The sequence below is a fragment of the Canis lupus genome, chromosome 24 (genome assembly GCF_011100685.1).
Source record: "Canis lupus familiaris isolate Mischka breed German Shepherd chromosome 24, alternate assembly UU_Cfam_GSD_1.0, whole genome shotgun sequence".
In the NCBI taxonomy this organism is placed as follows: domain Eukaryota; kingdom Metazoa; phylum Chordata; class Mammalia; order Carnivora; family Canidae; genus Canis; species Canis lupus.
The window spans coordinates 29,222,860-29,248,947 of record NC_049245.1 but is presented as its reverse complement, the minus strand read 5'-3'; the positions used below and the strand labels follow the sequence as shown (position 1 = coordinate 29,248,947).

The window sequence follows — 26,088 nt, the reverse complement described above, 5'->3', positions numbered from 1 at the left end:
AAGGCTTTAAAACAGGGAATGATCTGTCCTGATTTGTCCTCTAAAACGATCACTCTGACTGCTGTGTAGAAAATGTGTTGTTGGAAGGCCAAGGGTAGCAGTAAGGAGTCCAGTGAGGAGGATGTTGCATTGTCCATGGGAGAAGTGCTGAGGCCTGGACCGAGATGATGGTGGTGGTCATTGGCTCTGAAGCCTTTCTTCTGCGTGCTTATGTGAATGACAAATGCCCCATGTCCAGAGGGACGCAATAATTCTGTCATCTATTGCTCACCATAGCTACCACTATGGGTATTTTCCAAAACAAAGAAGGGTGAATGAGTATTTCTTCCCATTAAGCAATCTGTAAGTCTCATTTCTCTTATATTCTCTTATAGTTTAGCATCATTATTTTTTTCCCCACCAACTAAATCACTGATCACTGTGATGGTTAATTTTATGTGTCAACTTGAGCAGGCCATGAGAAGCCCAGATCTTTGGTGTCAAACTTTCTTTTGGGTATTTCTGCGAATTTTTTATTTTATTTTATTTTTATTTATTTTATTTTATTTTTATTTATTTTTATTTTTTATTGGTGTTCAATTTACTAACATACAGAATAACCCCCAGTGCCCGTCACCCATTCACTCCCACCCCCCGCCCTCCTCCCCTTCTACCACCCCTAGTTCGTTTCCCAGAGTTAGCAGTCTTTACGTTCTGTCTCCCTTTCTGATATTTCCCACACATTTCTTCTCCCTTCCCTTATATTCCCTTTCACTATTATTTATATTCCCCAAATGAATGAGAACATATAATGTTTGTCCTTCTCCGACTGACTTACTTCACTCAGCATAATACCCTCCAGTTCCATCCACGTTGAAGAATTTTTTTTTTTTGAATGAGATTAACATTTAAATTGGTAGGCTGAGAAAAGTTGATGGCCAGCCCCCATGTGTGTGGGCCTCATCTAATCAGTTGAAGACCTCAATCAAGCAGTTGAATAGACCAAAAAGGCAGAGGAAGAGAGAATTCTTGCCTGACTGCCTTTGACCTGGAACATCAGCCTTTTCCCTGCCTTTGGACCCAAATAGAAGCACTGGTTTTTCCGGGGTCTTGAGACCCCTAGCTTTTAAATGGAAATTATATCCTCAGCCTTCCAGGTTCTCAGGCCTTTGGACTCAGGCTGGAACTAAACTATTGGCTTTTCTGGATCTCCAATTTCCTTACTGACCGTGCAAATCTTGGAACTTGCCGACTCCATAACCACTTGAGTCAATTCCTTATAATAAACCTCTTTGTGTGTGTGTGTGTGTATACACACACTACAGAGATTTATTATAAGGAATTGACTCTATATTTTCTTTACATATATACATATATACACACAGACATGCACACATTTGTAGGCAGAAGGAACAGATATACAAATATATATGTATATACATACACACATATACATGTGTACACACGAAGAGATTTCTATATGCATTTACATCTACACACCCATGCACATGTCCTATTGGCTCTGTTTCTCTGGAGAATGCTGACCAATACAATGAACCAATGCTTTGTGTTATCACCAGGAAGACCCAGTAACAGAGATGGAAACAGTGCTGCTCCTCTGGGTGTGGAGGTAGGTTCGCAGTCTAGATCTGGTAACAAACGTCTAGGTTTCTGGAAATACCCCATGGAGGATTAAGCTATATTTTCAAAAGCATGAAAAGACATGATTTGTTTAGGAAAAGCCAGATAATTTACAGTGCCCAGACCATAGTTTTGGTACTTGGAGCAGTGATTTAGCAGGAGGGAGATGTAGGGAGAGGAGGGTGGAAAGGGTTTGCCCGATGGGATTTGGCAACACTAGGGAGAAAAGAAGGCTCTAGAGCAGAGCCTAGAGGACTGACACACCTAAAGGCCCACTCTAGAAAGGCCTCCCTGGTCGCAGTGAGAAAGCACTAGAGAGGGTAAGGCAGGGAGCAGGGAGCAGGATTAGGAATCTGCTACCATAATCCCAGGGAGTGAGGAGCAACCTGTGGGTTCAGGTGTGGGTATGGGTGTGGAGGGGAGGCGGCACCTAGAGGGATGCTTAGAGGTGTTGGTGCAGGGCTTGGTGGTGGTTGGACACAGAGGGAGTAGGAGACACAGGCTGGGAGGATTCCAAGGTTTCTGGCTTGAATGGCTGAGAGGATGGCAGCAATGTGACCCTGGATTATTACAATTAGGAAGCCCCTCATTTCTAGGTTTTATAAAATAAATCAGAAAGATGTTGCTGTAGGTTGTTTTCTACTCCCTCCTGTTACCCCTTCGAAATGTATCTTTGCAGCTCCTGCCATCAAAAGCTGGAGTCTCATTTCCCCTCCCTTTGAATCTGGATTGGCCTGTGACTTGCTTTAGCGCCGCAGAGTGGTATGTGGGGTGGCTGGCATGCCAGGTCTGAGGCTAGGCCTCCAGAGGCTGGGGCGGGGTGGGGGGGCTGTGATGCTCTTTCAGAACCCTGTCCGGCCATCCTGTGAACCAGGCTAGCCTGCTGGATGATGAGACGCTCTGTGAAGCTGAAATGAGCCATCCCACTGCAACTGTCCTAGGGCAGCTGGGCTCCGGCTGACGAGCCTCTAGCTGAGGTCCCCAAGGGGGCTAGACTGAGGGCAGCTGCCCCCTGAGCCACAGAATCATGAGCGGAGTAGATGACTATAGTTTTAAGCCACTAAGCTTTTGGGGGGCCGGCTGGACAGAGAGCACAGTAAAGGGGTACAGGTAGTTATGAAATAGATGTAAAGCTGAAACCCACAGGGGACGGTGTGTGGCTATTATTATATAAGCTTCACTGTGCTCTGCGGGTGTTCAGGAGGGCGAAATGAGACTAAGAAAGCCCCTTGATTCACCCTCTCCTAACGTTCTTAGAATATTTTGTTTAAGGAATCAGTGTACATTTTTCCAGAAAATTCATTTTGCCCCCTTGATGACCTTAGTCCTCATCCCTGTCACAATGGGGCTGTGCCATATTTGAAGACAAACAGTCCCGGTGTGTCCAGAACTTTCCTGGTTTGGGGACCGATAGTCCCACATCCTGGGAAACCCTTTAACCTCAAGTAAACTGGGACAGTGGGTCACCCTACAGTGCTTTGTGGCTTGCAAGTCGGCTGTGTACATGTTCACCCACTGGCTTCTGACGTGGGTGGGGCGGGGCAGGCTGGGGGAGCTTTGTTCTTGCCGGTTTGATAGACAGTGAACCTGAGGTCCAGCAAGTCTGAAATGACCCTTGGACCGCCCAGCTGGAAGGCAGCCAGGAGAGGAGCTGACCCCAAAGCAGCCTGATGCTCATACCTGAGCCTGCTCTTGCATACCTGCTATGTCTGGGGGCAGTGACACCAGCCCCTTATGATGGGGCTGTGGAAGTGAGGACCTGCACCCCGGACACACTCGGGCACTGCCGGCACCTCTCCATCTGGATCATTTTCAAACATATCGGTGCAGATCTGACACCAGGACAGAAGAGCTCACGGCATATTTTGTAGCTCACTCCACGGAGGGAGGCAACTCGGGCCACCACCAGCCCTGACCCTACCCTCTGAGGCCAGAACTGCTGCCAGCTCTGATGTGACAGTGGCTATGCAGATGAGAGAGACCTCGGAGAATCCAGAAAAAAGATGAGGCAGGCAAGGGCGAAAGGGACAGGAATAGAGGACTGGTTTCGTCTCTTTCAGGAACTGTGTTGATTCTTTATCGTGAACTCTTTGTTTAAAAAGAAAATCCATTTTTCATACATTCAGAATTCCAAGCTGCCGAAAATTTCCTCCCGTGATGAGACGCATTCAGAACAAAAACGTGCAGCCTGATTTGTCTTTCCCTGAAATCAAAGGCACTGTTCTAAAGAGACTGCGCTCGCCACACAAAGGTAGCAGATGTTTGCCGAGATTGAGCCGCACAAGCATCCACACGTTCAATCTTGGGAGCGTTTTGGTTTTTGAAAAGAGGAACAGTTTTGTGTCGTTCCGCGTTGCACAGAAGCTTCTGGTCCCAGTGCTCAGGTGGGGTGTGGATGAGGGCGAGTTTGCTCCGGAAGGATCTGCAGGGGAGGATGGGGCAGGACGCATTACAACATCGAGCTCCCGCTGAGCTCCGCGTGTCTACCCAGAGTGGAGTCAGGCGCAGCAGCTGCGGGGTGCAGGGCCTTCAGGGTGCCACGATCTTCATTCTTGCCCACAAAGAGTTTCTAAGTCCGAGGCTTCCTACGCTCACGGATTCAGAAAGCCGATCCTAAAGCTCAGCTAGCTTTTAACTTCCCAGGCGCATTTCCTTCCTGCCATTCCTACCTCTCCCAGATTTCTCCCTGTCCCTCATCCCTGGGGTGTAATTGGTCATAGAAGCCTGCATATCCTATCCGCCCCAAATGGAGTTCAGAATCTATCCTCTGTTTCCATTTGCAATGCAGATTTAATCCCTACTCCTGGAGCCCTAGCCACTAGAGACACCCTGCTTACACCTCTCATGCTGTTTCACAATGATCCGTTCCCACGTCACACGGGAAACTTCTGGATGAGGTTCACCTTGACTTTTGCAGTAGCCAACACAGGCTCTGGCATCTTCCCTGGGTTCTTCAATATGCAGGAGTGAATGAGGAGGTAAGACTGTCAGTGATGGGATGTTCCTTAACCATCTCCAACCACACCCTTCAGATCCCTCTGTCTCTGTTCACACGGCCCTCTTTTTTTTTTTTTCACATGTCAACTCCTACTTATCCATCAAAACCCAGTGCCCATGTCGACTCCTTCAAGAAGTCCTGACATCCTCAGCCTGTGTGGCTTATTCATTTCTCCCTCCACTTCTGCAGCATGTGCACAGCAGAATACAGACTATAATGACTAACGTATCTGAGTTCTTGTTTGTGGCTGCCAGGGATGGCAAGTAGACTTAGTTTCACAACTCTGTTTTGCCTGATGTCGCTGCCTGAAGCAGTGTTGAGCTGGATCCTGAAGGTGCCTTTTCAGCATTATAGTCGTATGTCCATAATGTTTATATTTTATACAGCATGTATGATTTTTCAGTAGATTAGAAGGAGGAGGCCCGTTTCCTAAGCAGGAGTAAATCTAAAGAATGTGATGTCAGTGACAAAAGGCCATGATGCAGACAGGCACGTGTGGGTCAGCCCGCAGACTGGTGTGGCTTCTAGAAGATGAAGCCTGCTTGGTGCAGAGAGGCTGAGGATTACTGATCCCAAAGCCTGTGTGTGGAAGGTACGTGACGCCACCCTTTAGCTTTGCTTCTGCTCCCTGTGCAAGATGGTTGATAAGAGAGGGGAAGGGAGAAGAAATGGGTAGGAAATATCAGAAAGGGAGACAGAACATAAAGACTCCTAACTCTGGGAAACGAACTGGGGGTGGTGGAAGAGGAGGAGGGCGGGGGTGGGGGTGAGTGGGTGACGGGCACTGAGGGGGACACTTGACGGGATGAGCACTGGGTGTTATTCTGTATGTTGGTAAATTGAACACCAATAAAAATTATTTTATTAAAAGGAAAAAAAAAGAGAGGAGGTTCTCTTGATTCTCAGCTTTCTCCATGCCAGGCAGATGCTGGGCGCAAGGCACTAAACTCTGATAGTTATGGGGTAGACTTTAGGTTTAGAAGAATTGGGTTAGAATCCCCACTCTGTCATTTCTACTGGTATGACTCGGGGCAAGCTACTTAGCTTCTTGAAGCCCCAATTTCCTTAAAAGGAAAGGGAGCTTTATACTAAAAATCAGCCTTTGTAGAGTCCCTGGGATGTGCCAGACAGTGTGTTTTTTATTATTTTATTATACCCTTTCCAGCCACGACGAGGTAGGTACCCTTGTTGTCCCCATGTCTCAGATGAGAAACCAAGGTTCAGAATGCTTAGGTAACACGTCCAAGGTCACTCGGCTAGAAAGCTCTAAGTCCGGGTGGAAACTCAGCCTAACTTCACACCCAATGTTCTTAGCCATGACCCTCAGTAATTGCTTTATGATAAAGATTTTTGTAAGAATTGCATGAATTATTTTTTAACACGGGGCTCTAAATGCTTAATAAGTGATAGCTTTTCATGATACTTTTGGAGCAATTTACTGAGTATGCAAAATGGACAGATTCACATTCCAAGAAAAAAAGAAAAAGCCTTCAGAGTTCTGGACACAAGATATTTCAATTCTAATCATAACTTATTTTTGCACTACAAAAAAATCAAGGGAGAAGTAACCAACCCCTTATCAAGAATATGAAAATCGAATGTCTTGAGATTTCTCCTTTGCTTGCTTTCCAAGGAGGAGCCCTTACAAGGTTTCAAAGAAAGATTGGGACCTAAGAATTTTGGAGGCTTTATAGTTCCAGGGACAGGCAGACATTCTTTCAGGTCCAAGGACTCACGTAGACTTATGATAGAGATGTAAGACAAATGAATGGAAAGAAGGCGGGAATGAGGAATGGTGGTATCAAAGGACATGTGATTTTTTTTTCTTTTTGAAACTTTGACCCCAGGTTCCGAAATCCAGGATGCTGTCTGTATTGTACACCTGAGCCCATGAACTCTCACTATTTCGCTCAGTTACTGTTCTGCTTCTGCAACTTCCCTGAGACCAGGAAATATATTTCCTTTTATTCTTATCTCTTTCTTAATATGGATTCTATCATTTAATCCAGGAAAATAGGGATTAGGAGTTCCAAAGGGATTAGTGGATGTGCCCGGGTCCCAGAGCTATTGAGGGGTGGTGTGGGACTCCTTCTGGGCTCTCCCAGATGTAGTTTCTGCCAGACAGTGGAGCCCCATCACCCCAGAGCAGAGCTGGAACTGACACGGGCCACCAGCACCTGTGCAGCCATTTCCATAGGCTACCTGGCTTTCTGTTTGGGGGCTCAGGAGGCCCAGGTCCCGCTCTCCAGAGCTTTCTTCTGGGCCAAAGTGTGGCTGCCAATCCTGACTCGAGGGTCCCAGCTGAAGTTGCTCTGCAGAGCAGGGATGGAGTCTTCTCAGGCCACAAGTGGCCCCAGAACCTTTCTGCAGGGAGCTTTCTTTAGGGAAGTCCCTCAGATCCTTGGCCAGAAAACCAAGAGTGAGCAAGTCTTCCTCTTTCAAGATAGCCCTCTCCACTGCCCCAGAAGGCCAAGACAGAGGGAAAATCTGCAGCAGAAAGGGCCTGACATGTCACACTCATAGTTCCGACCTTGCTTTTTTTAGAAAAGGAGCTCTTTCCCATGGTTAAGGGGAGAAGTCAGACTTTCCTGTTCCTCTTGGGCTGGGCATGAAGCAATCTTCAGCCCTGATGTTGACACCAGGTCAAACCCTAGACCTTCTCTCTGAGTCTGGGCTCCTTGGACTTCTGAGTTCTGACCTTGGAAAGTAAGAAAAGGACCCCCTGGCTGGGGGTTGCACAGCAGCAAAAGTGGTGCAGGACCCTAGCCGAGATGGAGGGAGCAGGACAGTGCCAGGGGCCTAGCCCTGGGGCACGCAGCTCAACTTGGACCCCAGCTTCACCACACACTGGCCAGGAGGCCCTGAACAAGCTCCTCAACCTTTCTGAATCTCAGTCTCTCCACCAGAAGTGGAGAAATTGGACTCTATTTGCAAAGCTGGTATTTATAGAAAAATAATGAGAAGATCTATGTGGAGAGCTTTCTGTAGGGCTTAGCATGTGGTACTCCCTCAACAGACCGGAAGCTAGTACCTCAGTCTTTACTTTGAACAATTATACAGGACATGGGAGTAAGGATTTTATATGCTCAGAGGTGGGGGCCTCTGGATTTCCCAAGATCTTCTGGGTCTTAGTCCCAGCCCCATCCCACATCCCCATGCTAGTAACAGCATGAACTGGGAAAAACTCATCCTTTTCTCTGATCTTGAGCTTTCATCTCCCTTTCTGGGTCCCTGTTGGTGGGTTGTGGTGGTGGGATTTCTGCATGTGCTAGGCATATGGTGGACACGCAGTAACTGCTCCCATTATTACAGGGGAATCAAGTCAGATCCATCCAGTGGATGGCCTCAACCTCTGTGGGGCTGACCACCATCAGATACGTGCGGGTGGGTCCGTCCTCTGGCCTGGTATGAGGTGGAGAAAATCTAATGGAAAAATGAAGGTCAGAGGGGCTTTCTCAGTGTGATCATTCACTTTTTTGTTATTTTCAGAGCCTGGCACAGGGCCTGGCTTATTTTAAGCCCTCGATACATACTTGTCAAATTAAAGAAGGCTTTGTTAAAGCCGACAATTTTGTTCCGACAGGGTTGGCTCCATGGGCAGGGCCCCATGCTTAGGAGGGCCCTGTGCATGGCTTAATGCTCTCCTGTTGGCATCTTGAAATTCTTAATACTGTTTGAAAAAGGGCCATTCGTTTCCATTTTGCTCTTGGCCCTACAAATTATGTAGCAGGTCCTGCATGCAGGCAAATATACCTAGAAGCAAATCCAAGCTGCTCAGGCTGACTTGCTGATCTGCCCTGCTCCGTCGCTGAGCTCTGTGGCCGGGTGCCACCATGCTTCCTGAACGCTAGCCACCCAGACCTGTTCCTTTAACAGGTCATGCCCCCAGCCCCTCCCCAGCTCACCCTGTGGTTGGCTCCTGTCACTATTCCTGTCTGGGCTCTTTTTTTTTTTTTTTTAAGATTTTATTTATTTATGAGAGACCCAGAGAGAGAGGCAGAGACATAGGCAGAGGGAGAAGCAGGCTCCATGCAGGGAGCCCGATGTGGGACTCTATCCTGGGACTCTAGGATCACGCTAGAAGCCAAAGGCAGATGCTCAACCACTGAGCCACCCATGTGTCCCCTGTCTGGGTTCCTAAGTCGCCTTCACCGGAGGGCCCACCCTGACTACCCTCCAGCCACTCTGTCTTATTAACCTGATTTATACTCATTATATATGAGTATAAATGATTCTTCTTTCTGAAATCCACTTGTTTTTTATTTCTTGGCCTGTTTATTTCCTGTTTCCTGCAGTAGACTAACCCCAGAGATAAAAGGCAGCAAGCAATCTTCCTGTGTTGTTCCCTGCCTTGTTCCCAAAGCACTGCACGGCCCTTGGCACACAGTTGGTACTCAACAAATGCTTACCGACTTAAGAATGGACGGCATTGGCAGCGTTGGCTTTTCAACTCTGATCTCCTGAGACTCTCTAGGATGGGAAGGTGAGAGCAGAGTTGGCAGCACAAAGCCGAGGTGGGGATGAGAATGGCTGTGTGGGTCCCCAGCACCTGCCACGCTCGTATTCTCCTGACAACAGGGGCTGGGCTCCTGGCTCAGGCCCCTGCAATGGGAGTCCTTTCTGCTCACGGGGACTTAAAAAGGTCTCAGCAGCTGCTTAGGATCAAGAGGTGGGAAGTCAGAACTCTACTGCTGTGCGAACACTGGATCAGAGGCCACTTAATCCACTGCTCCATTTTGTAGGTGAGAACATTGAGGCTCAGGGAGAAGAAACTTATTTTGATGGGGTGACTGGGTGATGGGCACTGAAGGGGGCACCTGAAGGGATGAGCACTGGGTATTATACTATATGTTGGCAAATCAAACTCCAATAAAAAAAATATATATGTAAAAGGAAAAAAAAAGAAACTTATTCTGTAGCCATAATAGTAACAGCAAAAACCCAACTCGACCCAAACCAACAAATCAAACAAAAAGAAAAAACACAGTCAGAGGCACTATAGCACACAAGCATAATATTAAATGCATTAATATTACAAGGTACTTAGGACACTTTCTGGCACAAAGAGTTCTTTCACTGTTCCAGGAAATTTGCAAGACCCTTACTCGTATCGCTGCATTGATTGAATCCCCCCGGCCGCCTGTAATACTGCAGTCCCATTCTGCAGACGAGGAAATGAAGGCCCCGGCTAGGGAGTGGAAGGGCTGGGGTGTGACCCCAGGCTGGCTGACTCTAGGGCTGGGTTCTTGGGCTCTTTCCTGGATTGCAGTTATGGGTAGAGAGGGCCTGGCATCTCTGTGCTCTTTCCCAGCACCGGGCAGGGGATTGGCCCGAGTGGGAAATGCCTCTGATTCACATTTGCTCTGCTGGGAAGCCACCTTACTCATTGGCTCATTCATGCTACAAGTATCCTTTGCCACCGTCTCCCCTGTGCCTGGTGCCATGCCAGGAACTGCAGACAGATAGGTGAAGCCAGGCATCTTCTGGGTGTTTGAGCAGCAGTCCCAGGCGGGGCCCGGGGATGGCATTGGCAGAAGGTGGGCCACATGCCAGACGGCCAATGGGCTCAGGCTCTCTGACTTTGCTGTTCCTCCTGGGGTCTTTGCCCACCCTATGCGGAGGGTACAGCTGACACAGGAGGCATGAAGGGCTGGGATCCCAGAATTATCAGAGCAGACCAGGCCTGTGCAGTTCTCCTCTGCAAACTGCCACCGGGAGGGCTATGATGAACTCTGGTAGCTCCGATGTGTCTGAGCTGTGTTCACTCATGGGCCAGGGGAGCTATGGAGAGGGAGTGGAGCACCAGGGGAGCCCATCCTTGGGAGACCCCAGGGGAGCCCATCCCTGGGAGACCTCAGGGGAACCCATCCCTGGAAGACCTCAGGGGAGTCCATCCCTGGGAGACCCCAGGAGCCCTCAAGCAGTGATTTCAGAGTCATCTCTTCTTCCCTGCAGCCTGGCTATCCTGCCTGGAACCTCTGAGACTGTTCTGTTCCTCACACCCTCTCAGAAGCATCTCAGCAAGCCCTGTGGGATTCAGTGTGGGTCTCTTGAGGTGCGTGGTCCCTCTTCTGTCCACAGCAGAAATCCTAAACCTGTGACATCCATCGACTTTGCCTACCTATTCATGCATGCACTCAAGACTTTCTTTCCACAAATATTTCCTGAATTTCTCTCGTAGGCTGGGCATTGTGCTGGGCTCTGAGGACACATCTGAAAATAAATCAGTCATGATTTCCACCCTCACAGGGCCCACATGTTAGAGGGCCAGCATAAATAGAATAAAGCAAGGAGAAAAAAAATAATCACACACCCTAAAATGTGCATGGAGGGAAAGAATGGGGTGATATCTAGTGGTTTTGGAGCTGACTCTTCTCAGCTCATGAGAGACCACCGTTAAAGATTCAGGAGTTTGATGAGCTGGTGGTTAAACACAGGCATTACAAAAAATGAAGGTGTGAAAATTTATAATGAAATAAGTTACATTAAAAAAATAAAATGCATCACTTCTTAAGTATTTTACTCTTAGCTCTGCTCTTGAAACTATCTGCTCCCGTTGTCTCCATAGAGTGGAAACACCCTCTACCTATGTGTCACTGTGCCTCTCTTCCTGACACCACCCCCACTGGGATCCACGAGAGAGGAGCAGAAGAACGGACCTCAGGCTGGGAGGTCGGGGCCGGTGTCTCTAAGGAGGGGGTGTTTTTGCCGAGGGACCTGAAGGACCAGAAGGGGTCGACCATATAACCGACCATATGGGGTTTCACATGGAGGGAAGAATAAGGGCGAAGTCTTGAGGTGTGGCTGTTTCTGGGCATAAAGAGGAGACCAGTAGGGCTGTTGAGAAGTGTAGACATCTCAGGCACGGTGAGTGAGGGCAGAGGACGCTGGAAGAGTGGGCTGGGGCCAGACCTTACAGTGCCAGGGAGTTTGCATCTTATTTGAAGTGCAGTGGGAAGCCATAGGAGGCCAGGCTGCCTCCGTGTCCCCTCTGATTCCAGGACAGTACTGCCTCCTCCCCACCTGCAGGACACCTCGAGTCTGTCCTCCTTCTGCCCCAGGGCTTTCTCCAGAACTACCGGGGTGGGGTGGGGGAAAGGTAGCAGGAAATGAATTCTCCTGCTGGGCCCCTTCATCTCCTTCAACCACAGGAGATGGAGAGTGGTGGATAAAGCCTCCTGCTTTCCAGATGGGGACTTCTAGGAGGCCTTCTGCACTCTGCTCAGAGGCCCTGTGCACGCAAGCCCCTATGCCTACTATAATGGCCTCAGTAATGTCCCCTTTGGGAAGCTGGGCCCTTTCTCTGTCTCCCACTTCCTGCTCTTTCACTCATGCTTCCTGGGATCAACTCCCAGATCGATTACCTGCACCCAAGTCCCTGTCTCAAGCTCTGCTTTTGGGGGACCCCCACACTAAGATCAGTGTGGTGATGTGAACACAGTGAGCATAGAATGGGTGGATTGGGATGGGCTGGAGGCACCCCTCCCCCTCAGCTCCCTCTCCCTGTGCCTGGGGCCCTGCACTCCTTCATGGTCCCCTCTCCCTGGCCCCAGAACCAGTCCTGGTCAGGGACAGTCCCTGTGCTGAGGCCTGAGCATGTCAGCCAGCTGGTAAATCAACCCTGGCACCATGGTGTGAGGACACCCCAGAAGCCTCGCTGTGTCTGCACCCGATCCCCTCCGCTCCATGGTGGCCTGGCGTCAGGCTCCCGATGCGGGTCATGCTAGGCTGGCCCATCACTTGCTGGTCCCCATCCTCCCACATGGTTCTGCTAGGCTGCAACCTAGATCAGACTCTTCGGCGAGCCGTCTGAGTCCCCATGTGGCAGCATGGCTGGTCCCCAGCGTTGAGGATATGCCTGAATTAGGCTGGACCACACGGACCTCTGTCTTGTGGGTTTCTCAGGTCCTCGGCCAGAGGCTGCAGCCCCACCCTATCGGCCCAGCCTGGGTCAACTAGGATACCTAGTCTTGCCTCTTCCTCAGTTTCCCTAGTTCAGAGTAGTTTAGCAGCCCACTTAGCAGGGTAGGCCTCAAGATGTGCTTCTATTGTGGTGAGAGGGTCTGAAATTAAGAGCAGCTAGGAGCTGGTGTTGTGGGTGTCCTGTGTGCTCAGAGTAGCCTCCACACACCCCCTTCTAAATCACTCCCTTCTTGGCCCTGCAAAAGCCGTGTCCTTCTAACTCCCCTCCACTCTGCACCCCCCAGTACAGGCCCTTTATCAGGACATGAGTTGCCTGTGGCAGTGGACCCCACTCCTTCTAGGACGTTCTTACTTGGCTTGATGCCTGGGAAACCAGCCCATTCTCCTCCCTCTCCCCTGGGGGCCTGGCTCTCTTCCCCACCATCAGCTCCTCCTGCTGCTCCCTTCTGAAGCTCTCCAGAACATTCTGACTCATCCTCTGACTCAGGTGGAGTCTATTTCTGTTCCCACGTTCTGCTCCCTGATGGGCTGGAGATCACAGCTGTCACTCTGGGGGAAGGGGGCAGCGAGGATCCTGTGCGTGTGCTTGTGCATGTGTGTCCACGTGTGTGCAGGAGGCACACCACCCCCAAGAAGCTGGGGAGGGTGGTTCTCGTATTCCTCCCCCACCTTATATCCCCCCAACTCCTCAAGAGCTGACAAGCATCCCCCAAAGTTCCAGGAGAGATGAGTGGTGGCAGTAGCCACGAAGAACCTCACCCTGATCTTCTCAAGCTCATTGTATTATGGAAGATGCTTTTTAGCAAAGAACCTCCAAGTGGACGATCGCTTCTGGCAAACTCTGAATCCTAGAATCTCTACATAGTAGAGTTGACAGGAACCTAGAGGTTTGAAGACCACCACCTACTTGATACTTTGGGCCTAAAAGAGACCCAGATTGGTGAGGAACCATGTCTGAAATTAGCCAGCAAGCAAGTGGCCGAGCTGGATTCAAATCATAATTAATTCAAGCCTTCTGTTGATGTCAGATAGTTTCCTGTCCTCTCGCCTGTCACCACCTAGGCCGGAGCCCCCTTCCACTAGGTATGGTGGCCAGAGCCACTTGTAGCGATTAGCAGTTGAAATGTGGTGAGTCTAAATTGAGAGGCACTGTAAGTATAAAATGCATGCCAGATTTCAAAGATGTAGCATAAAAAATAATAGGAAAAATTCTCCTTAATGTTTTTTTTACATTAATTGCAGGTTTGAAATGGTAATATTTTGGATATATATGGGATTAAGTAAAATATAGTAAAATTAATTTCACCCATCTCCTTTTTAAAATGCACCTACTAGAAAATTTTAAATTCCATGTGTAATTTAAATATGTAATGGCTCATGTTTGTGGCTCACATTATGTTTCTGTTGGGGCGGATCAGCCCTCAGGCCAAATCTGGCCTGGTGCCTGTTTATATAAATAAAGTTTTATTGAAACATAACCAGGTTCATTCATTTACATAGTGTCTAGGGGCAACTTTGCTTTATAATAGCCGAGTCCATTATTTGAGACAGAGACATTTTGACCCTCAAAGCTTGAAATATTTACTCTCCAGCCCTTTACAGAAAAATTCTGCTGACTCTTGCACTAGACCATCAATTTCATGAGAACAAGGATTATGAGCTTGACACAGAGTAAGTGCTTAATAAGTATGAGTTGAGTGAATGAATGACTTGGTTAATTTTGGAGGGTAAGTTGGTTGGAATTCTAGGCAGAGGGGCTAGCGTATGCCAAAGCATGGGGCCAAGAAATAGCACTGAGCATGCTGGTGATGGGGGTATCTGGAGTGGCCCTTTATAGAAGATTTGCTGACTCTTGCTCTAGATGCTTATATCAGCCTTCTCCTTGCTCCTTTGCCTGGTGGTGTTCCTTCTCAGGCAACTGCCATTCTGTCTATACAAACCCCACCAAAATCATTAACCTGCTCCAAAATCTTCAAGAGCCAGGCCATCGCTTGTAGGAGGAAGCAATGCTTCTGAGCCTGCCTTCTCCCCTCCCGAGCTCCTCTGGGCCTGCTCTTGCCCGAGCCCCACCCATTCTGGTCTCTGAGCCTTTCTTCATCCCCCTCTGCCTGCAAACCTTGCCTTGATCTTGCAAGTCAAATATCCACCCTTCCAGGCTCAGTTCCAATATTTCTTCCTGGAGACACGATGTGGCATGTTGCCAGTTTGAGTTTCTTTTAAATAATTGTTACTGTAAGATAAATGATAGGAGGCAGTCAGTTCCCACAGCACGTTGTATCTTTTTTCTTTCACTGCAACGCTCATAATTGGAAGCAGGAAATCTCACTTTTTATCTAATACTTACTGTGTCCACCACACTAAGCTCTTCCCACATATTGTCTTTTAAAATTCTCTCAACTTTATGAAGAAGGCACCATTTTACCTCCATTTTACAGATGAGGAAACAGACTCAGAGACGTGACATAAAAATAGTGAGTGGTGACTCTGAACTTCAAATTCAGGTGGGTTGGACCCTAGAACCCAAAGTCTTAACCTAAGTTCTGTGCTCTTTGCTAGGTTACTTCCTACTCATCCATGCCTGGGCCCCTGGCTCCTTCTGCAAAGACTCCCATTCCAGGTCCTAGAAGCAATCCTGACTGGGGAAAGCCTAGACCCTGCTCTGAGGCCTTAGTGTGTGAGCCAAGAGGTAAGTCATACCCTGTGGGGTTTGTATGGGGCCTACCCGGACCTCACTCCAGACCTCACTATCTGCTCTACCCTCAAGGTAAGTATAAATGAACGCTTTGCTCCATTTTTGGGTCTTGACACATAAGTCATCTCCACAGGGAAGTCCTCTATGATTGCCCAGATTGGGTTAGATCTTGGATACATGTTCTCATTATGCTCAAGTCTTCTCCTTCCATAACTCTCATCACATCTGACATTTTTGGGTAATGAGTCCTTTATCATCTGTTTCCCCTGCTAGACTAAGTATCATGGGTGCAGGGGTTTTCCGGCACGGCTCCAAAGCCTGGCACGTGAGAGGTGCGCAGTGAATATTTGACTGGATGAATGAAATCCTGCTTGTTCTCCTCACCTGGATATCATATCAGCCTTACTGGGCTCCAACTCCACAGGGAAGCAGAGAAGCACGTGAGTTTCTGTCCCCTCCCCACCCCTCCCTGAATGACTTAGTGTGGAGGACACTGGTATGTGTTGAAAGGAGACTATGAGAGATCGATGATCATGAGGCCAGTAATAGAACTTGAGACAAGAAGGCCCCCTCCTTGGCCTCAGCCGACCCGATGCGCCCACCATATGCCCTGTGGAGGCACAGCCTGTGGCTGACGACCCACAGGAGGAGAGGAGGGGCCGTGCCTCACCTCGCAGACCCGTCTGTGGCACAGGTGGGGAGCCAGACGGAACCCACCCCCCTCGCCCTGCCCGCAGGGAGTTCTGGGAAGTCTGCTGATCAATCATAGAGGACAGCTCCAGCGCTGGGAGGAGGACTAGCAGGAGGAGTCTGATCCCCAAGCATAGCCAATGGCTGCCTGCGTTTCTCCTCCACAGTGGATGTGGCTACAGAATTTGGGTTTTCACCTTGTTCAGAGGAGGCCTGGGTAGGTGAGGCCTGTAGCAGTTGGGATTTTATGCTGGCCCTGCTCATCCTTTTTTTTTTTTTTTTTTTTTTTTTTTAAGGATTTTATTTATTTATTTGAGAGGGAGAGATAGAGATAGAGAAAGCATAAACAGAGGGAGAGAAAAAGGGACAAACAGACTCCCCAGAGAGCACAGAGCCCAAGTGGGGTTCACTTCCAGGACCCCGAGATCGTGACCTGAGCCAAAGTCAGATGCTTAATGGACTGAGCTACCCAGGTGCCCTGCTCATACTTACACATCTCAGGGCTTGGCTGCTGGGCGGGAAGGTCAGCCTGCTCTGGGGCACCTTAGCATTCAGTCTCACAGGCTGGGTCCAGGTGACCGGCTCACTGTGGTTTGCCTGGAACTGTCCTATTATTAAGACTGTAAGTCCCACTGCCCAGGAAATCCCTCATTCCTGGGCACACCCAGAAACTGATCACATTCCCGAGTGACCCTTGCTCTATGTGATCAGCTATAACACACTAGATGCACATCACAGCACGCTGGCCACCTCTTCTTCAGCTTGGCACAAGACTGCAAAATTCCTTGGGGTTCAGGGTTGGGCTGGAGCTGGGGACAGGCAGCAGCCAGTTCAGGCCTGTGAATCTGACCAGTTCATAGGGACTGGTATGAGCCCTATCCGATCCCGTGTCAAAACCCAGTGTGGGGGCCCCGAGACAGTCTAGTCTACGAGGCTGTGATGTGGCTACATAGAGCTGGCCTGGTTTTTGGGAGATGCATATGTTCGTACAGAGCATAATAAGCCAGACCTGTATACACTGGAAATCTAATGTGAGCTACACAGGTGATTTAAGATTTTCTAGAAACTATATTTAAAAAAAAGGGGGCACCTGTGTAGCTCAGTGGTTGAGCACCTGCCTTTGGCTCAGGTTGTGATCCTAGAGTCTTGGGATTGAGTCCTGCATTAGGCTTCCCACTGGGATCCTGCTTCTCCCTCTGCCTACGTCTCTGCCTCTCTCTCTGCGTTTCTCATGAATAAATAAATAAAATCTTATAAAGAAAGAAACAGATGAGATTGATTTTAGTAATACATTCTATTTAACCCTATTACCCAAAAATATCATTTTAGCTTGTGATCAATATAAAATTATTAATGAGATAATTTACATTTTAAAAAAATTCAGCACATCTCAATTTTGTCCAGCCACATTTCAAAGACACTTGTGGCTAGCTCTGGACAGTGCAGAACTAGGCACTTTTATGGCAGGGAGAGGACCTCTGTTCAGACAGGGCTTCTAAGGTCTTAGTACATCCATTTTGAGGGGGTATTTGGGGTCCTTGAAGATAAAGATAGATCTGTGGATTTCAGAGTCATTGGTTGCCCTGTTGCAATACTGACACTGTCTCGGAATCCTATCCCAGGACTGTAGGTCCACTGGGGCAAGAGTGGTGTTGTTAGAGTTCATCTTGGTAGGGTAGCCAGACCACAAGGAGGAATGTCTGCGGGTGTGGCTGGGGAGGGGCTCTTTCTTACTCTTGGAGAAGGCATGTAGTCAGCCTGCAGGCTTGGCGAGTCTGAGTCTTAATGGAGCAAACAGGAGCAGGAGCCTCCTGCTGGGAGAGGGTGCCTTCCCTTCCCACCTTTCCTTCCAACCTGGAGGGGCAGGTTGTGGACTGAGTTCTGTGTCTGGTTTCCATCTCAGTGTCCAAGGGTCCAACATGTCCCAGTGCTTCCTAAGAATTGTTTTGCAAATGTCAATCTCCTCCTCCTCCTCCTCCTGCTCCTCCTCCTCCTTCTTCTTCTTCTACTACTAGATTAATTATTATTAATTTATTTATTTATTCATTCATTCATTCATTCATTCATTCATGAGTGACACACAGAGAGAGGCATAGACATAGGCAGAGGGAGATGCAGACTCCCTGTGGGGAGTCCGAAGTGGGAACTCAATCCCAGGACCCCGGGATCATGACCTGAGCCAAAGGCTGATGCTCAACCAGCCACCCAGGTGCCCCAAAGATCTCCTTCTTAAAGGCAGTGTTTCTTTGGCTTTTGAAACTTATGTTTCCTTCCCTCAGGAAAATGGACAGTCCAGTATGTGCATACACCCTTTTAAATATAATCATAGGGGTACAGAGGCTCCCAGAAGCATTCTTTGCCCTCAAGAGTAAGGATTTCCACTTCTGGTAAAAAAAAAATACGGAGTCCTCATGAGGCACAGAAGTGAGAGCTGAGCCCCATTCTGTGTCTCCCTATTACACATGGAGTCACTCACATCGACAGTCAAAGCTCTTCTTAACTCTTTTGTTCCCACTCTAGGAATGACTAGGGTGAAGCCGACCTTTGCGGAGCCCACGCAGAAAAGATGCCTCCAGGACCCCAGAGTGGGACAGCTCTTTTGGACAACATGCTTCAGTACTGGAGGCAGCATCTTCTCATAAATCGTCTACAAGACAACGTGCTTTGGAACTCAAAGAAGCATCTCTTTTCACATAACCAATTACAGAACTAATTACAAACTGTTTTTATCTGTTCATTAAGGTAGATATAATTAAGGCAACATTTTGTTAAACTAGTTTGAGTGTGTGCTGTAGAGTAATAATTACTACTTTTATTTCTTTGCGATCCTTTCTAATTTGTCTTGGCTTCATCTAAAGCCACCTCCTGTTCTTTCTTGCTCTCTGCTCTTCATCACAAAGGCTTAGGCCCCTTGTCCTGCACCCCTGTCACTTTCCTGGTTACGTTCCCCCTCTCTTGCTGTCCCCTCAAATTGTGCTTCCTCAGGGGGGCCTCCCTGATGCCCCAGACTGGAGAAGTCCTTTGGCGTAATCCCCCCCCCACTCACCATTCCACTGTTGCATCGATATGCACCTGTCACCTGTGCTTCCCACTGCACCGTGAGCTTCTCGAAGCCCAGGCCTCAGGCCTGTGCCATTTCCTTCTGTGTCCCGAGTGCCCCAGACAATGCTTGGCTGTTGGTTATATTCAATAAACATCGGTGGATTGATTCGTGGTAGATTTGGGCTGGCTTTGCTCCTTGTTGGCCACTGTTGGAATCTGCTCAGATCATAACTGGGCACAATTCTTTGTCCCACCCTCCACTGTCCACTTCCCCTTCTCTTCCTGTTTTGTGAATACGCACTCACACATAGGCACACTTGTATGCATGCACACATGTGCGCATGCGCACGCGCGTATACACACACACACACCACACACACACAGAGGGGATGAGTGGCATCTGTTCATATCTCCTCTTTGCCTTTAGGTCAGAACTCCTTGGCCCTTGTTAGCTGGCCTGGTTTCTGAATTGATCTATAGAGGGAGAAAGGGGCCTCTGTGCTGCTTCTGAGAGATGCATTGCCTTCTGGGGGTGTCTATCTTCTCAGGGGGCCGTGGGGATTATCTGTGCATCCGTCTACCACCTCTACCTCCCACCAGCCCCCTGGCTAGGGAGCTCCTTTTCCCTAAAGCTCATGGCCTGTGCTCCATTTCTGCCATTCCTAATAGATATGCCCTGGCACTCAGACTGGGGAGCCAGCGGCTGGAATCACACCTCCTCCCCTCCCTAGCCCTGCCCAACAGGGGTCCCAGGTGGGAGGTTACCTCCTTCCAGGCTCTCTAGGAGACCTCCCCCAGCCAGCACAGGGCCCTGGGCAGTAGGCCAGGCTGCAGTCCCTAAGGGGGGTGTGGCCTGGGAACACAGCCCTCTGGAGCGAGCCCAGGGCGGTCATCGCACAGCTGGCTGTGAGTCCATGCCACAGAGTTTAAGACCTTTGACTATGGAGCTCTGTTTCTGGAACCAGTTTAGACCATGATGATGTTCTCCATGTCCCCATTCCCAGCCTGTGTCAGCTCTGCTCCTCCCCACCTCATGCCCTGCTTGGGCCTTTGCCCCGAACCTTGCCCCTTCCCAGTGTCCATGGTCTGCTCCACCTACTGCCAGACCAATGAGAGGCCAGGGGAGGAGAGTCCGATGGGGGGTGGGGGTGGAAATGCCTCATGCCTAAAGTCAGGATTGCACCCCCCGCCCCTCCCACACACAGTGCTCTGAGAGGACAGGCTTGCTGAACTCCCTGGGGAGGCTGTGCCAGCTGACCTTCCTCCCTGCCTCCTCAGCCAGCCTCGTGCTGCTTGTCCATTCTTGTTCTCCAGCACTTTGCATTCAGACCATTCCTTCCACCTGCTGCCCTCCAGCTCTGTCCCTTTATTCTCCCACCAGGATGTGTGCAGAGTGCTGGCTAAGACTTTTGGAGTCCACAGACTTCAGTTTGATGCCTGGCCATTTGACCTTGGACATGACTACACGTCTTTGCCCCTCTGTGTTTCCTCGTCTGTAAAATGGGCTTAAGACTCTCTTTCTAATAGAGTTGTCATAAGAATGACATAAGGCAATGCACCCCTTCAACACACACTTCTGAGCACCTGCTATGAGACAGACACTGAGCTGTGTGCTGGGTTACGGTAGTGATTCAGACAGAACCTGGTTGGAAGGAGCCCATGGTTTAAAGGCAGAGACAGAAAACTCTTACACATGGGCACAGAGAGAGTCCAACAAATCAGCAGAGCCATACGTTTCCCCTGCATGTTGGATGGTGTTGAGAGGCAGATGGGTAGGAAGCTGTGACAGGAGGCGCCAAGGTGAGAGCATCCCGAGGCAGGTGGGGAGCGAGGAGCAGGAGGCGGTACTCACCAGAACCCTGGAAGGTGAGGAGAGGTCCAGGACTGGGGAGAGTGCACCAGGTAGAGGAACACTCTGAGCGGGAAGGCTTTGAAGGTAAAAGAAAAAGAAAAATCATCTGGTGGGTTTATAGATCTCCATGGAGCGGGTGTGTGTCTCTGTGGCTTGGGCACGGCAAGCAAGTTATATCTGGAAGTAGTGAGCCTAAGACAAAATATACTGGATCCTGTAGACGGGTTCTGATGGGCAGCAAGGGTGCTGCTTGGGAACTTGAAAGGAAAGTGAGTTCGTGAGCCACAGCATAGATCCACTGAATTGGAAACTCTAGGACTGATGCAGGTGGTTCTGACCACGCTCAACCTTGAGTCTCTGCTGGACTAAGGGAAGGAGTTTGAATTTCCTCCCTCAGTGTGGGAGAACACAATTAGAGGGTTTTAATCAGGGGAAGGGCTGTGGAGGCAGCCTGGTTCATTGGTTTTGAAGGGTCCTTGGGTGGGAGGGTGGTGGATGGACTGTGGGATCTGGAGCAGCCGTCTACACTGGGCAGAGGGATTCACCTGATGGCTGGAGTTAGCACCATCTCTCCCTCAGTTTCCCACACTCACGCCTTGCTGTGTCCCCTTCCACTTTGAATGGACATTGAGTGGCCAACCTGTGCTTTACCCAGAGCCCCTGCTTGTGGGGATGGTACACTGTAGGGCCAAGATGCTGGACCTTAGTTTTGCAAAGACTTGTGTTTGAGCAACTTCCCAGTGAGAAGAGTAGGGAAATGAAGTCCACGTTCCGGGGCACTGTGATCGCCAGGGCTCAAGGAGCCAAGGGTGAGGTCCTGCCTGCCCTGGGGACCCCTCGTGCATGATCTCCAGTGGGCGGGGCTGGCAGAGGGAGCCTTGCCATCCCAGCCCTTCCCACTGCCAGCCTAGCCTCTGGGCCCTAAGTTTGAGAGCTGTTGTGGAGTGTCCACCCTCGTCGAGCTCCTGAACTTGTGGTCAAGAAGCTACAGCCCTCATGGTTCCACCACATCCAGCACCAGTGGGCCGATGTTAACAGATTATTTAGGTAGAAATTGCTAAAGTCCTGGAAATGTCAGGCAAACGAGCTGAAGTGCTCAGGGATCTCAGGTGAAGCTGGTTGCCAGTCCATGTGGGCAGAGGGATGGCATAGGGGTTGGGATGGGTTTTCGGGGGAGATAATGGCTTTGCTGCATGGACTTGCCCTTTAGAGTCATTGTTTCCTCTTCTGCAAAGGGGGGACCATAGCCTCCACCGGGTCAGGTTTTGGTAAAGACTGATGGAAATAGTCCAATCTGCAAAGTGACTATGTGCAGAGAGCGGGCATGCAGGGAGCGCTTCCTTTCTGGTCAGCTACCGCGATGCTCCCCATGACAGTTCTTCTGGCTGCATAAAAGCCGCCCCAAACTTAGTGCTAGAGAGAACAGCCGTTTCGTTGTACCCAGGGACTCTGGGTTGGGAATTCAGAGAGGATGCAGTGAGGATGGCTTGACTCCGCATCCTGATCTCTGAGATCTCATTTGGGAAGGCTCGAAGGGCTAGAGGTGACTAGAATGGCAGGGGCAGGGGTGGCCGATTTCACAATTGGGTTCACTCATGCATCTGGGGCTTTGGCACAGATATCTGGATGCTGGACTCAGCAGGGACCACACATATCTACTGTGGCATGTTTCCTGACACAGCAGCGCGATGTTCCAGAGAATAAGATGGAAACTGCACGGTCTTATGTGGCAAGCCTTGGAAGTCATTTGGTGTTATGTCTGTCGTACCCTATAGATTGGAAGAGTCACAAGCTCACCCACATTCAAGGAGAGGGAACACAGGCTCTGTCTCTTGGTGGGGGAATGTCAACGAATTTGTGGTTGTGCTTTAAATCTACCACCGTGACAAGCCTTCCAGACTTAAGTTGGGGGTGACCAGGCCTGCCACCCAGTCAGATTGTGCTCCCAACCCCTATGGGAAGCAATAGGAAGGCTCCTTCCAGATGCTAAGGATGCCGAATCACCAGCTCCTTGTAAGCCTCCGAATTCAACCGACTTTGGCCTGTGACCCGAGGAGGGGTATAGAGTCTGTTTCTCTGCAGCACACAGAGGTTGGTTGAGCTGGGGAAAGGATGAATAACACCCTCCAGGTTCTCTCTCTCTGAGCATTTAAAAAGCAGTAATAAATAGATGAGAGCCTGGGAGGTGTGATTGATTTGTTTTATGAATCACAGAAGAGGCTGTAACTCATGGGAGATTAGGGCTGAAGTAAGTTGTACAGCTCTTGCATTACACGTGGAGATTAATGGCTTATCACACGAGGCCTCACCGTTAACCCGGCTCACCCACAGAGAGTTTAATAGCAGGGCCATACGGGCCGACTTTTAATTCTTGAACAAATGCTCCAGGCTGTGTGCTGCCCTGATTCTCACCAGTGAGCACCTGCCTGGTTGAAGCTACGAGGGCTCAGAAGCTGGGGAGCAGTTTCCCTCTCGGGGAGCAGGAGTTGGGGATTGCAAGTTTCCTCGTGTCCTTCCTGCAATTTCTCAAAGCAATGAGCAGAATTTTTCAGGAAAGTGGAGGGGATGATGCCACTTCTGTGCTACCACCAGCGAGCTTTCACTTGGTGTTCCAAGGCCTGTGCTGAGGGCTCTAGAGAGTCTCAGCCGAAACCTCATGGCAAACGTATGAGGCAGGTGTGATTGAGCCAAGGTGACAGAGGAGGAGCGTGGGCTGCAGGCTGCACCATCTCGTGGAGGAGCATGGGTCGGAATCGCTTGGACCTGGGTGGGAATCCAGGTGCGAGCCTCCTTTACTGGTTTGCCTGCTGTCTTGGATCTGTAAAATGGATAGTGTAGGTCCTTTGTAGAGGTGCTCTGAGGACTGTGGGGTCACGGTGCCTTGCGCTTTGGAAGCGCTCATTTAGAAGTCAGCCCAGGACACTGCTGGTGACAAGAAATGGACAGCAGAGGGAAAAGCAACCACGTACTTCTGAGACAAACCTGGCATCATGTGGGTGCCTCTGGTCCATGCCTGGGAGTACAAGGTGGGGTTCAGTGGGCTTGACCCATTGATGGTTGAAGAGATCGGGGCTGGAGAGGGATGGGGTGAGGCTTGCAACGCAGCCACCATACAAAGTCTCAGGCTGAAAGCCCTGGATGGTGCTTGTCACAGAATGCCTTTAGAGTTCAGGAGTGGGATGGCAATGCTGGCTTCAGGCTCAGCCCTAGGCTCACATACCTGTCCTGACCCTGAGCAGCAGTAGCCCGAGGTCATCACCGAACCTCCCTGGGGAGCTGAAGTCACTTGGGCTGCTGGTGGGCATTCAACAAGACCACCGGGAGCCCTGGATAGTCCTTGCCTCAGTATGTCCATTTTTATGTCTTTGCTTCTACCTCTGCTCCTCCGACCAGCACACCCACTGCCTGATGGGATGAGAGCTGGACTTGTCATCACACAAAGACCCAGCTGTTGGCTTGTGTCCAACCAACTGACTGGGTGAAGCAGAACTCAAAACGTTCTGTCCACTTGCTCCCTGGTCTTTGTACCCTCAGAGAAGATCTCTTCAGATTTTTATGGCTGCCTGTATCCCACCAGACTTCCCCGCATGACTTGGAAGTCTTTTTTTTTTTCTTTCATGACTTGGAAATCTATCTTCTGCTGGTTAGTACTCGTGAAGAACAAATGAGGACCACCCGCCACCTTTTCACAGAAGGAATCACAACTTTAACATTTATTGTCCAGGCTCTTTACATTTTCCACGTGAGACAGTCCTTCTGCTGAATGCTGACACATCTCCCCTCCTGCCCCATCTTCCACTTTTCTTGCTTTACTTTTCACAGCACTCAAACCCTTTTACTTTATAATATATGCATTTGTTTTAATTGTTTGCCTATCTTTCCATACCTACTAGAACGTAAACTCCACAGGGACAAGGATTTTTGTCTGTTGAATTTATTGCTGTGTCCCCACCTGAGACGGTACCTGGCCCATAGTAGGAACTCAATAAATATCAGTGAAATGGATTGGATGGGTAAGGGCTCATGAGCTTTCAGAGATCTGGGTCTTCCAGACGGCTCTCTCCCACCCCCAGCCTCTGCTGTGTCCTCGTCTGGCTCATGGACACTGACCCTTGGGCAGCTCACCATGGGCTTGTTGACCTAACAACCACTCAACTTTGCTCCCTGGATTCTGTCTTGGACTCTGGCCCAGGCTTTCCAGGAAATCCAAACCCAGCTGTTCTCAGTCTTGACTTTGCTATTCCTTACGGATCTCTGTAACTTTGTGGGGCTCTCACTCCTCTGTGTGGCAGATACATGAATGGCCGGTCATATTGGGTCTGTTGTCAATCCTATGGCCACATAGCAGGTCTTTAGTTGGACAGTCAGTCAAGAAGCATCTACTACACAGAGCGAGAACTCTAGAGCCACACTGCCTGGGTTCGAGTTCTAGCTCTGCCATGTATTAGCTCTTTGGGCAACCTCTCTGGACTTCAGTTTTGTTTTGTTTTGTTTTGTTTTTTTATCAGTATAATGGACTTAATGATGCTTGGTAGGAAGCTTCAGCGAGATTACGTTTAGGAAAGCAAAATGATTTTGGCATACAGTAAGTGCTCAATAAAAATTAGGTATTATCATTACTAGTGAGTCAGGCATCAGACTTGTTTTAGGGGCGACAGAGTTGAATGAGATGCAGATCATGACTCCAAAGGACTCATATTCCAGAGGGAAGTGCTGAAAAATTGCCAGAAAATTATAGTGTAATGTGTTTGAGGCTGTGGTGACAGAAACTGTGGTGCCGCTCAGGAGGGCTGCTTAGCCTAGCCAAGGTCAAAAACAGGAAACCACAGAAGGCCACCCTGGACATAATTCCAGAGTGAATATAACTTTGGCAGGTTGAAAGTATATGTATTAGTTATCTATTGTTATGTACCAAGTTAACCCAAACTTAGAGCCTTAAAACCCATACGTTCATTATCTCACAGTTTCTGTGGGTCAGGAGTCAGGGCATAGATTACCTGAGTCCTCTCGTTTAGGGTCTCTCACGATTGAGGTGGAATCAGGGTCTTGGATGGTTCTAAGGTTTCATCCAAGGGCTCAGCTGGCAGTAGGATGTCCCTCCAAGTTCACTCATGGAGGTGTTGGCAGGATTCAATCCCTCACGGACTGTTGGACTGGGGGCTGTTCCTCACTGGCTGTTGTCCAGAGGTTTCCCTCAGTTCCTCCTCCACAGCATGGAAGCTGGCTTCCACCAGAACAAGAAAGCAAGAAAGGGTGAACAAGATAGAGAGG

General features: G+C 49.4%; 1 long non-coding RNA gene across 8 annotated transcripts in view; it reads left to right on the top strand.

Moving 5' to 3' along the window:
• The window catches only part of LOC102152253, a 111,228-nt gene extending 92,088 nt beyond the window's left edge, over positions 1-19,140 (top strand). For 3 of the 8 annotated variants that reach the window (XR_005377854.1, XR_005377852.1, XR_005377853.1), the window contains 3 exons: positions 15,098-15,227; positions 15,507-15,673; positions 18,444-19,140. This is a non-coding gene — a long non-coding RNA (uncharacterized LOC102152253). The other 5 variants (XR_005377851.1, XR_005377850.1, XR_005377848.1 and 2 more) reach the window with 5 other exon arrangements.
• The last annotated feature ends 6,948 nt before the right edge of the window (positions 19,141-26,088 follow it).